This window comes from Megalobrama amblycephala, linkage group LG9, assembly GCF_018812025.1.
Source record: "Megalobrama amblycephala isolate DHTTF-2021 linkage group LG9, ASM1881202v1, whole genome shotgun sequence".
Classification (NCBI taxonomy): domain Eukaryota; kingdom Metazoa; phylum Chordata; class Actinopteri; order Cypriniformes; family Xenocyprididae; genus Megalobrama; species Megalobrama amblycephala.
The window spans coordinates 7,260,622-7,273,722 of record NC_063052.1 but is presented as its reverse complement, the minus strand read 5'-3'; the positions used below and the strand labels follow the sequence as shown (position 1 = coordinate 7,273,722).

Genomic DNA, 13,101 nt, shown 5'->3' with positions numbered 1-13,101 from the left:
GTTTTGATGCAACCTAATTAAGTATTTCATTCAGAAGGCAAAAAAACATCCTTTCAGATTCGGAAGAGTCCTATACATATTATTATAAACTGTAAATAAAAGAGGCAGTTAAAGGCACAATTCAGCTTTGCCATCACAGGAATACATTCACAATTTTACTGTATTTTTAAATGCAGCCTTAAAATAAAAAATCTTAAGGTCAAAATTTTGAATGGTAGAGTATGTAGGCTGATATGTCTAATCTTTATATCAATCTTGGCACAACTCAACTTAATCAGCCATATTTGTATGTAATAAAGTGCAAATTGTAAAAGAGTAAAATATGGTTTATCAGTAAATAATGACAAATTTTGTTCTCTTCCTCACATAAAGCTACTGTATGATTTCAGAGGATCTGAAATATAGTGCACAAGCCATATGGACCAATTTTACGATACTTATATGGCTCCTTTTGAAGCTTGTTCCCATTCACTGTCATTGTATGGGAAAAAGCAACCAAGACATTCAGCAAAACTCTATAGAAAATCTATACTGCAACAAATGCAGCCATAAATGTTTTAATTTAAATTTTTGCCAACAACTTGGCATGACTTCAGACAATCAGTCTATCTCCTTCATTCACTGTGGTTATATTGTTACATCCTGCAGCCACCTGAGGACCATGTCCAGCTTCTCATCTTTGGTGCTCTCCCTCAGAGTCGAGGAGGCACTAAGCCGAGGGTTGCTTTCAGAAGCAGCTTCTTCTTCATATACGGTCAGTAACTCCCTGCAGTCCTGCATGTCGCTTTGCAGCTGTAGCCTTCTATCCAGCCCTGCTTTATGTGTGCCATCAGCTGCTCCAGCTCATTGTAGTAGCACAGACAGCCTGAGCACTTATACCTTTTAATCCCACAAACCACTTCTGTCGCCGTTACGGTTTGGATGAAACAAGCGTTTAGTCCTGGGTTTTGAAAGTCTCCGGAAAGGTGGTTGAGTCTGAGGTCAGTTGTTCTGGTGATGGCATGAAGGTGACCAAAAGGTCCACGTTTTATGGTGCATAGCTTTGGGAGAAACTTAGAGCGGATGGGCTTAACATCAGGTCTCTGCATGCTTTAGGATGGCACCCTTGCAAACTTTGCAAGGCTCTTCTGTCCTCTACAGTTTTTTAAATAAACTTTAGGGTTTATTCTTGTCCTTGAACGCTAACAGCCGTTGACAAATATTCTGTGACAAGAGGAAAAAAAGATCAGCATTTAAACCGAAAGGTCAAACATTTTTGAAAGAACGCAAAAATGGTGAAAAATGGGTTTAATTCTTTTTGACCTTTAACAAGTCGGTAAATACATCTAAGATATATGCTTTTCCCCAAGACTGATCGGCCCTCAGTCACTGTGATTACATGCTATAGACAATTTCCTTTCTACATGTTGAAATGGTATGAGAGGATATGAGTTGCACTGTATCAATAAATCTGATGAAATACAAAGACAGACTCCAACAACAACATAACTATCAACTTGAAATCCCATAAAGTATAACAAACCTGTTGGTTCCTGCTTAAATCATTGAATTTTTTTCAGAAATAAAACTTTTAGAACTGAAAACGTCTTCTTCAGTCCAAAAAGAGCATTTACTAACACAAAGAGATATAAACTCACAATTCTGACACTTTTTCTTGCAATTCTGACTTTTTTCTCACAATTGCGGGTTTATATCTTGCAACTTATTTTCTCAGAATTATAATAGAATTATTATATTTTCTGAGATATAAATTTGCAATTGAGAGTAATAGTCCTATTCTGAGAAAAGAATACTTTTTTTCTCTCAGAATTGCGAGTTTATATCTCACAATTCTGACTTTTTTACTCACAATTGCATAAAATATTGCGAAAATTAGTCAGAATTGCGAGATATAAACTCGAAACTCGAAGTTTATATCCCACAATTCTGACTTTGATGAATAGAAAGTTCAAAAGAATTGCGAGTTTATATCTCACAATTCTGACTTTTTTACTCACAATTGCATAAAATATTGCGAAAATTAGTCAGAATTGCGAGATATAAACTCGAAACTCTAAGTTTATATCCCGCAATTCTGACTTTATAACATGCAATTGTATGGAAGCTTGTTTCTGTCACTGGATAAAAAAATAAAAAAAACTAATTGTGACTTTTTATTTCACAATTCTGACCTTTTTTCTCAGAATTACGTGATATAAACTCGCAATTGCGACTTATGAAGTCAGAATTGCGAGTTATAAAGTCAGAACTGCGTGATATTAAGTCAGGAAAAAACTCACAATTCTTACTTTTTTCTCAGAATTGAGTTTATATCTCGCAATTCTGACTTATAACACGCAACTGTGAATTATAAAGTCAGAATTGTTAGTTATAAAGTCAGAATTGTGAGATATAAACTCACAATTGGAGAAAAAGTCAGTTTTTTCCCCCTCAGAATTGGACTTTATAACTTGCAATTGCAAGTTTATATCTCACAATTATATCTCAGAATTGTGAGGTTTTTTCTGACTTTGTATCTCGCAATTCTGACTTTGTAACTCACAATTGCGAGATTAAATCTCACAAATCTGAGAAAAAAGGTCAGAATTGTGAGATAAAAATTCGCAATTACCTTTTTTATTTAGTGGCGGAAACAAGCTTCCATACAGTTGCGACTTTGTATCATGCCATTCTGAGAAAAAAGTAAGAATTTCAAGAAGTAAACTTGCAATCCCAAGATAAAAAGTAAAAATTGTGAGATATAAACTCGCAATTGGAGAAAAAGTCAGTTTTTTCCCCCCTCAGAATTGGACTTTATAACTTGCAATTGCAAGTTTATATCTCACAATGATATCTCAGAATTGTGAGGTTTTTTCTGACTTTGTATCTCGCAATTCTGACTTTGTAACTCACAATTGTGAGATTAAATCTCACAAATCTGAGAAAAAAGGTCAGAATTGTGAGATAAAAATTCGCAATTACCTTTTTTATTTAGTGGCGGAAACAAGCTTCCATACAGTTGCGACTTTGTATAACGTCATTCTGAGAAAAAAGTAAGAATTTCAAGAAGTAAACTTGCAATCCTAAGATAAAAAGTCAAAATTGTGAGATAAAAGGTTGCAATTACCTTTTTTATTCCATGGCGGAAACAAGCTTTGTGTCGTGGTCTTAAACACCCTGTCGAAGTTTATTTTGTTGCTGCTCAAGAAACATTTCTTATTATTAACAATGTTAAAAACAGTGATGTGCTGCTTCATATTTTTGTGGAAACAGTGATACATATTTTTTCGAGATACTTTGATGAATAGAAAGTTCAAAAGAACAGTATCTGTTTGAAACAGAAATCTTTTGTAACATTATAAATGTCTTTACTGTCACTTTTGATCACTTTAATGCTTCCTTGCTGAATAAAAGTATTAATTTCTTCAAAAATAAAGCTGACCCCAAACTTTTTAATGACGGTGCAATGTCATTTCAAGAGAGTGTTTACATTAAAGTCTTAGATTATTCATTTAATTATTAGGATCAAAAACTAACATTACAAAGGGAAAAAAATAAATCTTGGTGAAGAAAGAAAACATGAAATGGCCCCTTCAAATTTTCAACTAAAATAACCTCAATACTTCAATGAATACTTCAATGACAAACAAAAAACAAAGGACAAAACAAATGGTACTCAATTCTCAGTTGCGCTTCTGTGACTTTGAGAAGAACAGCAGGCACCTTCCATACTGATGTGCTCAACGCTTTAGTGAAGGTAATCTAATCAATTCACTCTTACAGTCTGTACTTCTAGTATGGGCAACATTCTCTGTCACCTCAAATCACAAAGTTACCTTCCCTTGTAGATTGTCTGGCATCAGTGTCCGTAATGGCAGTGTTTCAGAGGCTGGTTATTGCACATGGATCCTTTGAAAGATGACTTGAGAGGAGAAACAAACAGCTGAGACGGGTAAATGCAATTGTCCATAAATAAATCAAATGAGGTAATTGTCTGTGGTATCCAAGTGTTTAAGAGACAAATGGCACTGAGAGTGTACGAAAATGTTAGCTTAGATACAAATGGTTTAAATTACTCTAATTCAGGGGAATTTTGAAAGAAATGCACAAGTACAATAAACAGATTTATAATGGCTACAGTGCATAGCAAATGAAAAGAAGTCCTCCATTCAAGAAAGTGGCAGGAGAGAGGCAGAAAGAGAAGAAAAAGTGGGGCATGAATGTACAGAACGCAACTCTATTGGGAGTTAAATTATACATAATAACCCAAATAGTCAATTTCAAAAAGCTTGGAGAAGAGGCATAACCTCTTACTGCAGGCCACAACAAAGCAAACCTGGATCTAAACACGTAATAGCTGCAAAACTCTTACCTTTAATGTCCTTCAAAACATCTCCATCATATTTTTCATGTTCGCCATTCAACAACTGTCTAATCTGTTACAGCGTCTACTTTAGAAAAACAACACTGTTACTTTTTAATTTATTGTTTAGTGTTACCGAGGAAACCAGAATAAGGTTCTAAATATGATTCCAGCAGATGTTTTCAGGTGCTGACTGTAAGTGATTTTAATGAGACAGCACTCAAAAATATCCCTATACCTGAGATGGATCGCTGAATTCGGTATCCTGAAATATCACGTCTGTCTCTGCTACAGTGAAAACACAACAGGACAGCAGGTCGCGGTCAGAATGGGTATAGTGAATGAAAAGGCTTTGAGGTGCACTCAGCCTGTCAATCATTTTAGAAGCATTCATATGGCTCATGTAGCAGAGAATGTGGATCTTTTTAAGCACTATATTCAGTTTAATTAGCAGCAGTCAGTTCGTTTGTTGTTGGATAATGCTGTTGTGCTGCTGCTGGTTTATTTTTGTTTTTTGCATTAAATAACATTTTTAAGGATACAGACAAACAAAATATTCTAAGAGAGTAACAATACATTCTTAAATGAACTAAAGCTTACTTTATATCACTTTCAAAGAATCTTTAATGCCATTGAATTTTTAGATTTGTATTATTTGAATTTTTAAAGAATTTAAATAATAACAAGCATTTTCTTTGAGAATTTTCATTTATAAATAACGTTAGTAATAATTATAAACTTAATATGAAAAGGGTCTATTTTCAATAATAATTGATACCCATTCATAATTCTGGAGGGGTCCATTTATTCATAATTCTGGCTGATCCCCCAGCGTGATTTTTTTAAGGTGACTGTTAATTTAGAACATTATTTTAGAACGGCTATTAACTGACCCTTCGCAAAGACCCGCCCCCCTTAGTTACTGTTGCTTTGTCCGACAAGCCTTGCTTCTGTCACGCCACACACAGTGAAAAATACATCGCGGAGCAAAGAGGATAGACAAAGCAGGTTACTTACTATATTAAACAAAGTCCCAGCTTTCAAACTGTGTAGTTTTTTTAAGAAATTCAAACAATAAAAACCATTTTGTGTCATGTCGTGACCATGGTCGTGATAGATTGCTGTAGTGCCTCAGCTCAAGAGGCTCGTAAACCGATCATCTCTTCCTACTAGTTCATTTATACCATTAAATGAACATGAGAAGGAATGTTGCTTCAAACGCGGAAAGATAAAAATACACACCATTTTTCAAGTTTAAGCCCACCGAGGTTAATCTTCTAACTCCTGACTGTTTTGTCGGACAAAATGGCGGATTCGGCGTTCTGATTGGTTAGATCGCTTGTCAATCAAACTCCCGGCGAAGGGTCAATTCCTTGGCAACATGCATGCAGCCACACTAGTTCCTGTCCTTGATTCTGATTGGTCAACAGCTGTGTTTTATCAAAGACTATAGACCTTATTTACCAGAGAAACAAGCGCACCGCCATCTTTATAAAATTGTCTTTGAACTTCCGTTTTGCGGTAGCTCTGTACATTTCTATGGCATCGCTGTCAAAGAATAATAAGTGGATTTACTTGTTGTAGAGTTAATGAAAGTTATCATGAGCATTGTTATGTTTAAAGCAGATGTCTTAAATGTCAGTAGATCGGGAAGATTTTAAAACGAGCAGTTCATTCATAAATGTAATATCGCTGTGGAAATACAAACCGGAAGTCAAAAGACAACGAGCGCAACGCTGAAAAGGGGCGGGGCTACATAAGGTCTATAGAATAACCTGAGAATAACACAAGAACGGTGCGTTCCAAACGGGATATATCGCCCTCCGAAGGGCACTTCGGAGTGAAAATAATTATGGCCGCCATATTAAAGGGTCGTTCCAAACCGAAGTGCTCAAAACTGGCCACTTCAAAGGGCCCTTCGGAATGAAGGATTTCAAAGGGTACAACTGATGGACACTTCGGCCCCCCATGATTCTTTGCACGGGGAAGTTGTTTGACGTCACAGAATCGGAACAGGAGGTTAGGAGTTCGATTTTACCTATAAATGTATAGTATTTTTCTATACTACTGTAATATTTAAACGAGTTCGATTTGGTACAATATTATGGTCAAAACGACATTGTACTTAAACAAAAATACTTTACAGCTCCTTTTATCAGTCCATTTAAATGTTTAAAATACATAGATACAATATACATGGTGCGATAAACCTAAAATAAATAAACAAAGGGCGCAGCTTGCACAATCTACTCCTCCTTGATTGTCTCGTTAAGATAACGCTGAAGTGCGTTCCAAAAGAAGATTTTTTTTTACCCCTACACCCTTCATCCCTTCGAAGCTCTCACTCCGGAGAGTAAACCCTTTGAAGGGATTAGGGCATAGGGATGAGCCCTTCCGAATGGAACGCAGGGGAAGTGTCACTCGTATTGTTTTGAATGGGAGAAAGTGTAACGCGCAATATGGCGGAATAAGTCCCGCCTTCTAAAGCCAAGAGCCAATCGCCGACTGGTAAAGTCATCGCGTCACTTCAGCGGCCGTTAGAATCACCGGTTTCTATAGAAACAGTCAGACGCGCGCTTCCGAAGAGACGCGCATTTAGGTCTGCGCATGCGCATTAGCTTGATCCAGCCTGAAAAAATAGTTTTTTTGTCATGATTCGAGCGTTTAGAAACTAAATGTATGAGTTGGTTGTTGTTAGATTTCATTGATGATTTCAAATATTAAATTTAATAGTAAGGTTGGCGAACAGTTTTGGAGAATCTGATGTTTCCCCATTCAAAGAGATAGGAGCTGCATGATGCCCAGGATGCCCGAGAGGCGTTTCAAAGATGGCCGCCGAGTGAAATGACTTGTCTTAAAGGGACTTTGGTTTTATTCACGATAAAACCAAGGGTCACCCAACGGTTCTGTGTATCACTACACAACACCCTTAGCAACCACACTTAGCAACGTAAACTGTATGTTCTCAATTGATATTGTTCAATGAAGCTTACTGTATTATGCAGAAGAGTATTGTGAGAAAGAGATGGAGTGAGCATTCTGCATTCAGATTTAACATTTTCCTTCAGGTCAGTCCTGTGTTCATAATAAAAAATCGGTTTAAATGTCCGATGTATCATCTTGTCCTTTTAACAGTTAAGGGGTTTTCCCGTGACTGACAGTTGATAGTCAAAGCATTTTTCAGTTGCGTCTTGTTCCGTTTTCAAAACAATTCAGTCTTTTCAATGTAAAAGTCTTCGCTACTGACTGACACACTCATAAAGACAGTCTTTGCCGCCATCTAATGGCGTGATAATGTAACTTCTGTTGCTGTTCACGGTCAGGGACTATTTTTTCCAGTGGAAGGAAGGCTTTAGTGAAAGTTTACTTCATGAAAGTTGCATTGATACATATTTTTGGCTTTAATATTTGTATTGTGTAGTAACCGTTTTAAAAAAAGCAATAAGGTACTGGAGGCTAGTGCTGAATCGTGAATAAGTCACGGCTGAAGGGGTTGCAGGCACTTATTGCTTATATATTCACAAACTATATCATGAATTATATGATATATTTTGATAGTAAAATAGACAGTGGATGTGTTTTGTCATTTAAACACCTTTATAATGATCATGTTAGTTGTTAATGCACAATGAGTTTGTACTGGAATTCAAAGGATCTGTCTGATTTATCATGTAATTCATCAATTTTTTCCCTAAATACATAAAAATAAGTGGCCGGTGAACTGGGAGAAGAATAGAGTAAACTATTGTTTCATATGCAATGTATCTGATATGAATAAAACACTTTGTCAAATTATAATTATTGCAGCTTCAGTGTATGGAATTCAAATTTATCAAACTATGAATGTCTTTTTTTTATACATAGCCTAGAACTTCATATATATCTTTATTTAAATGTTTGGAACCTCAAATAAACATTATGTTGCTGGAAACACTGAATAGTTGTGAAATACAAAATGCATTGAGCGCATCCGTTTCTGGCTCAGGGCCAGCTTTAGTAGTGACGGTGTGATTGTACACGTCAAAGGGTTAAAATCGATCATGTTTCGGGGGTTGAGGGGGCACAAATCAGATCGGAGGAGACCTTTTGCCCCCTCATGGCACCGGGCCTGGTTGTGGTTTGCTATTGCTGTGATGTCATGTGATTGACAGGTTGCCTCACCCTCGCGCCAGTAAACGCATAATCAGAAGAGAATACAAGAGGCACATGAATTTATTTCACATTATGAGGGCACATGAATTTTAAAAAATGATCATTTATAATAAAAACTGCAATATTTTGTAAAGAAAAACAAAAATTGTCAATCTTGATTTCATGAGGCCCCTGAATGAGCCATGCTTCACACCAGAAATTTTAAAAGGGGTTGCAGTACGTTTAGCTTCACCACCTGAAAAAGTGTGTTGAACATTTATGTGACTTTACAATGCAAAATGTTAAATTGATCAACTCAAACCCCGCTGAACATCTGAAGTACTGTAATGCAAATGGGCTGAAATCAGTCTCTCACGGTGACGTCTATCTAGTCATTTGTTCAGCAACACAAGCCAGTTGAACAGACAGTGTAGAAAAATGGTACTGTGTATCAGTCAGTGTCTTTCTCATCTCGCTTTGCCAAATCAAGCTTATTTCCATCTCTGAAAAGAGAAGCTCGGGTATACAGAGAGCCTCTGTCGAGCAACACATGGGATGTAGGCGAGCAAGCTGCCTTCATATCAAAGATCCCAAACGCATCACAAGGTGGTGAGAGCCGTTTTCAACAGAGATCATTTCAATATTTAATGCCCTTTTCTAAAGCGAAAAAGTGACGTGGTCGTAATCCCATTTGCCGATCACAACAGTGCACCAACACGAAGAAAAAGAAGTTGTGCAGCTTCAGCGAGACGAAAATAAGGTTCTCCACACTGATTCACAGCGAAGCCACATCTAACACCTCTCTGGCAGCGGTGCTGGTGTGATCTGACGGCTTCCAAAGCTTCATTCCATGACCCTGTTTTTCCTAAAGCCTGCCGGAGTGTTCCAAACTAATCCCATCCTGCACCCGGAGAGCGAGGCAGATGACACCATACAAAAGAAGCCCACAAACAGTGTGAAATATCAAACAGACGCACATCATGAATGAGTAATTGAGAATGACTGCGGGGCAGAGCGCATAGTGAGGAGCATCTTGGCATGAGCGCTTCCTCATACTCAGCTGCACATCTTCAAGCCAGTCAGATAGGCTGCCAACGACACCTCCATCTCCTCTCTGCAACTGCCACTCCAACATAAACGGAAAGAACAAACACGCATTCGCAGGGGGAACGAGATTAGCGCTTTATAAAGGGAAAAAGTTTGCCGTTTATTATTTTCCACAGTAACACTGTGAGCGAAGTGCCAGAATACGAAATCAAACGCTCGCCGGAGAGACGGGAGTGTGTAATACAGCGGAAAAAAGATTGCCAGGGGTTGTCGGTTGTTGGTGAAGAAAGATAGGCACACATTGGGATGTTATTCAATGGCTTTAATGTGTAAAAAGTCAAACATGACATCAATTTGAAGTTAGAGCAACTTTCATTGTTCAGGTCTAGAAAAATTTTCATTACAATTAAAAGGTGCACTCAATCATTTTTTCCTCATGAAAACGTTTCGCACAAAGAAATGAACGTACTTTTCTAGAAAATAAACTCACATGAGATGAAGACTGCAATCGTATCGGTGGGTCAGCTCATGTGGAGATCACATGACCATTAAATACTACTTTGCGGAATAAATTAATCATCGCTGACTGCAAATAACATAAATAGTGTAACAAAACAAACTTAGTGCACCTTTAGTTAGAAATAAGACATTTTATTAACCAAGATTAATGCATTTTCAAAAGAAAAGAAAGAATACCTTCATTCCTGATGTTAAGGTCACTTACATAACAGCATAAAGTTACCTGAATTTTCCTTCCAGCATAGATACGTTTTTCAAAACATTCTGCCTTCAGCAAAATTAAATGAAATTATAAATCATTCATTATTCCAAGAAAAGTGCATACTCACTGCCGCTGTAACCAACTTTCATTTTTTTGGGTTGGTACTATGCGTCAGTGAAGATCAAACCGCATAATATAAACTTTAAACCACATTTATCTAGAGAATGTATCATTGTTTTTGTGCCATATGACTAAATGGTCTAATAGGACTTATGGCTATCCATACAGAAGATCCTCTTTTTTGACCTCATCAAACAAACCCATTGTCAATTCTGAGGCTTTGACAGACAGGAAAAAAACCCTACTGCTTCACACATAATGGGTTCTCATTTTATAATCATCATGTTATCAATCTCTCAATCACCTTCTTATCTATTGAGTTCCTGGAAACATCTGTCCAGTATTGAGCTCATGTCACATGCTCTCAGAGAATCATATCAGTAAACCAACTCTCTCCATGACAATGATAATTTAGCCCATCACCTTATAGATTAATGCAAAAAATATGTTCCATAAACCTCACTAAAGTAAACTTTCTCTCACCAGTATTTGGGCCAGAAAAAAATTGTAAGTCACTTAAAACATTTCAAATGTCTTAAAAATAAAACGTTTGTCTTCATTTACTCACCTTTAAGTCTTTCAAAAAATTCACAAAAATAGATATTATTAGCAGAATGTCACAGCTGTTTTTTCCCCCATTAAATGAAAGTGAATGGTGATTTTCAATCAATGACTACTACTAATTTTTACCCACACAGCAAAATCCCCAGAGTTAAACCGACTCTGCTCAGATTACATATGGTCCCTCTCTATATAGTGTTAAAGTAACACTGAAGCAGAGTTAAAGTTAATGAGATAATTAAGTGATTAATTAAGTTATGATTGACCATTAGTGATGAACACCTGCTGTTAACAAGAATCACTGAAGAGAAATATAATAACTACAAATGACTTCCAGCCACAGCCTTAGATGAAATCAACTGAAGATAAAAGACATTAAATTAAACAAACAGCATATTGTCTCATTAACTAAATCAATTTAACTCTACTTCAGTGTTATTTTACCTCTATGTAGAGAGGGACCATATGTTCTCTGAGCAGAGTTGACTCTGGGGATTTTGCTGTGCATTCTTCACACAAAACTTTCATATAGTGAAAATATAGTGCATGACTTGACAACTTTTATGATGCTTTTAAAGTGCCTTTTGTTTGGGAAAATAGCAGCATGTACATTCTTTAAAATATCTTTTTTTTGTGTTCCAAAGAAGAAATTCATACAGGTTTAGAATGACATGAGGGTGAGTACTTGATGACATAAAGTTAATTTTTGACTAAACAAATCTTTTAATAATAATAATAATAAAATCATATTTTCAACATACCAGCAATTTCAAGGACACCTGCAATAGAGTGTTGCAGGGATGACGTATTTTTGTAGGCCAAAACCTAGAACCGATTTAGCCACTTCAGCTTCCATCGTCCTAAAGTCAATGGGTTTTTTGAATGGGTTTTTGGTTAAATGTGTGAAATAAGGTCTGTGGTGAACACAAACTCAAGATATTTTTATGTTTTATTTTATGATGTAAAATATATCAGTAATACCCTATTGTGAATTTTTCTTTTTAAAGCTTTTGTCTTGTAAAAGGCGGTTACTAACAAGTGTCTAAATGGAACTAGAGAGGTTGTCAGGAACATTATCAACGTCATCAGTCATACAGGTAAACTCATCTTCTCACTAGTCCGCTTTCACACCTTCATTGTGTTTATGATCACGCTCTTGCAATTATTCTAATGCAAACTTTCAGGGAAAATGTTTTTAAGCAAAAACCGAAAGAGTTGTTGAAGCTTAATGATGGTGACGCTGAAGTTTTGACTTTTGCCTATTGTATTTATTCTTCAATATTCATAAAAGTTGTGTTAATTTGTGAAGATTATCATGACAAACAAAACGTGTATGAATCATAAGCTTTTGTTAGTCACAGACCTTATTTTCTGCAATAATCCAAAAGCCAATGGAAAAAAAGCCTATTGGGTTTTTGTTGAGGGAACCAGGGTGATGCTAACTTTGGGGTTGGCCTACAAAAATATGTCATCCCTGAACCACACTTTTACTTAAGTAATAAATAACTGAAAAAGTTAAACAAATTCATTACGAATGACATTAGCCTGACAGAAATGATCATTCACATGGAAAATGACCCACAGATGGCCAGAATTTAAAGACATTTTTATCCACATAGTCTAAACTGACCAGCATTGTTTCTCTACAAGCTGAGGGAAATATGAAGCACAGCACTTTGGCCACTACAATCTAGTACTTGCTTTGACATCCAGCTCTGTTTTATCCCCTTCAAATGTCCAACACATACAGCAGGTAAATGACTAGAGGTAGGCTGCCATACGATTTCAGATAAAAGTAACATTAATTGTACATTTTGAACCGTAATTGTGTATAAAAAGTGTAACCTAGCATCTCACTCACCGCAAAGTGGGCCACTGAAATTACAGACGAGCTGATGTTACAACATGGAGGACATGGAGTAAAACGGAGAATTTGGCACCATCTAGTGGTTGGAAAGAGAATGGCAGCAGTGTTGCTGCTTATCGGAGTCTAACCTCAATACTCAGCCAAAAATACACACACGACGAAGCTGCCAAGAGGCTCTAAGTGCAGTCTATGCGAGATCTGACTTACACCAGGTACCAGATCATATTTTAAAAATGCTAGTCACTAGAAAAAAAAATCGAAAAATTTTAATAGAAGCTACTTTGCAGAATAGCAGGGGAGAATAAGACACCA

At 36.6% G+C, this 13,101-nt stretch overlaps 1 long non-coding RNA gene across 1 annotated transcript; it reads right to left on the bottom strand.

Moving 5' to 3' along the window:
- Nucleotides 1-310: 310 nt before the first annotated feature.
- On the bottom strand, nucleotides 311-4,650 carry LOC125274900. Its single transcript, XR_007186337.1, has 3 exons — nucleotides 4,352-4,650; nucleotides 3,816-3,901; nucleotides 311-1,203 (listed from the first exon to the last, which is right to left on the bottom strand). It is a non-coding gene; the product is annotated as an uncharacterized LOC125274900 (long non-coding RNA).
- Nucleotides 4,651-13,101: the final 8,451 nt, after the last annotated feature.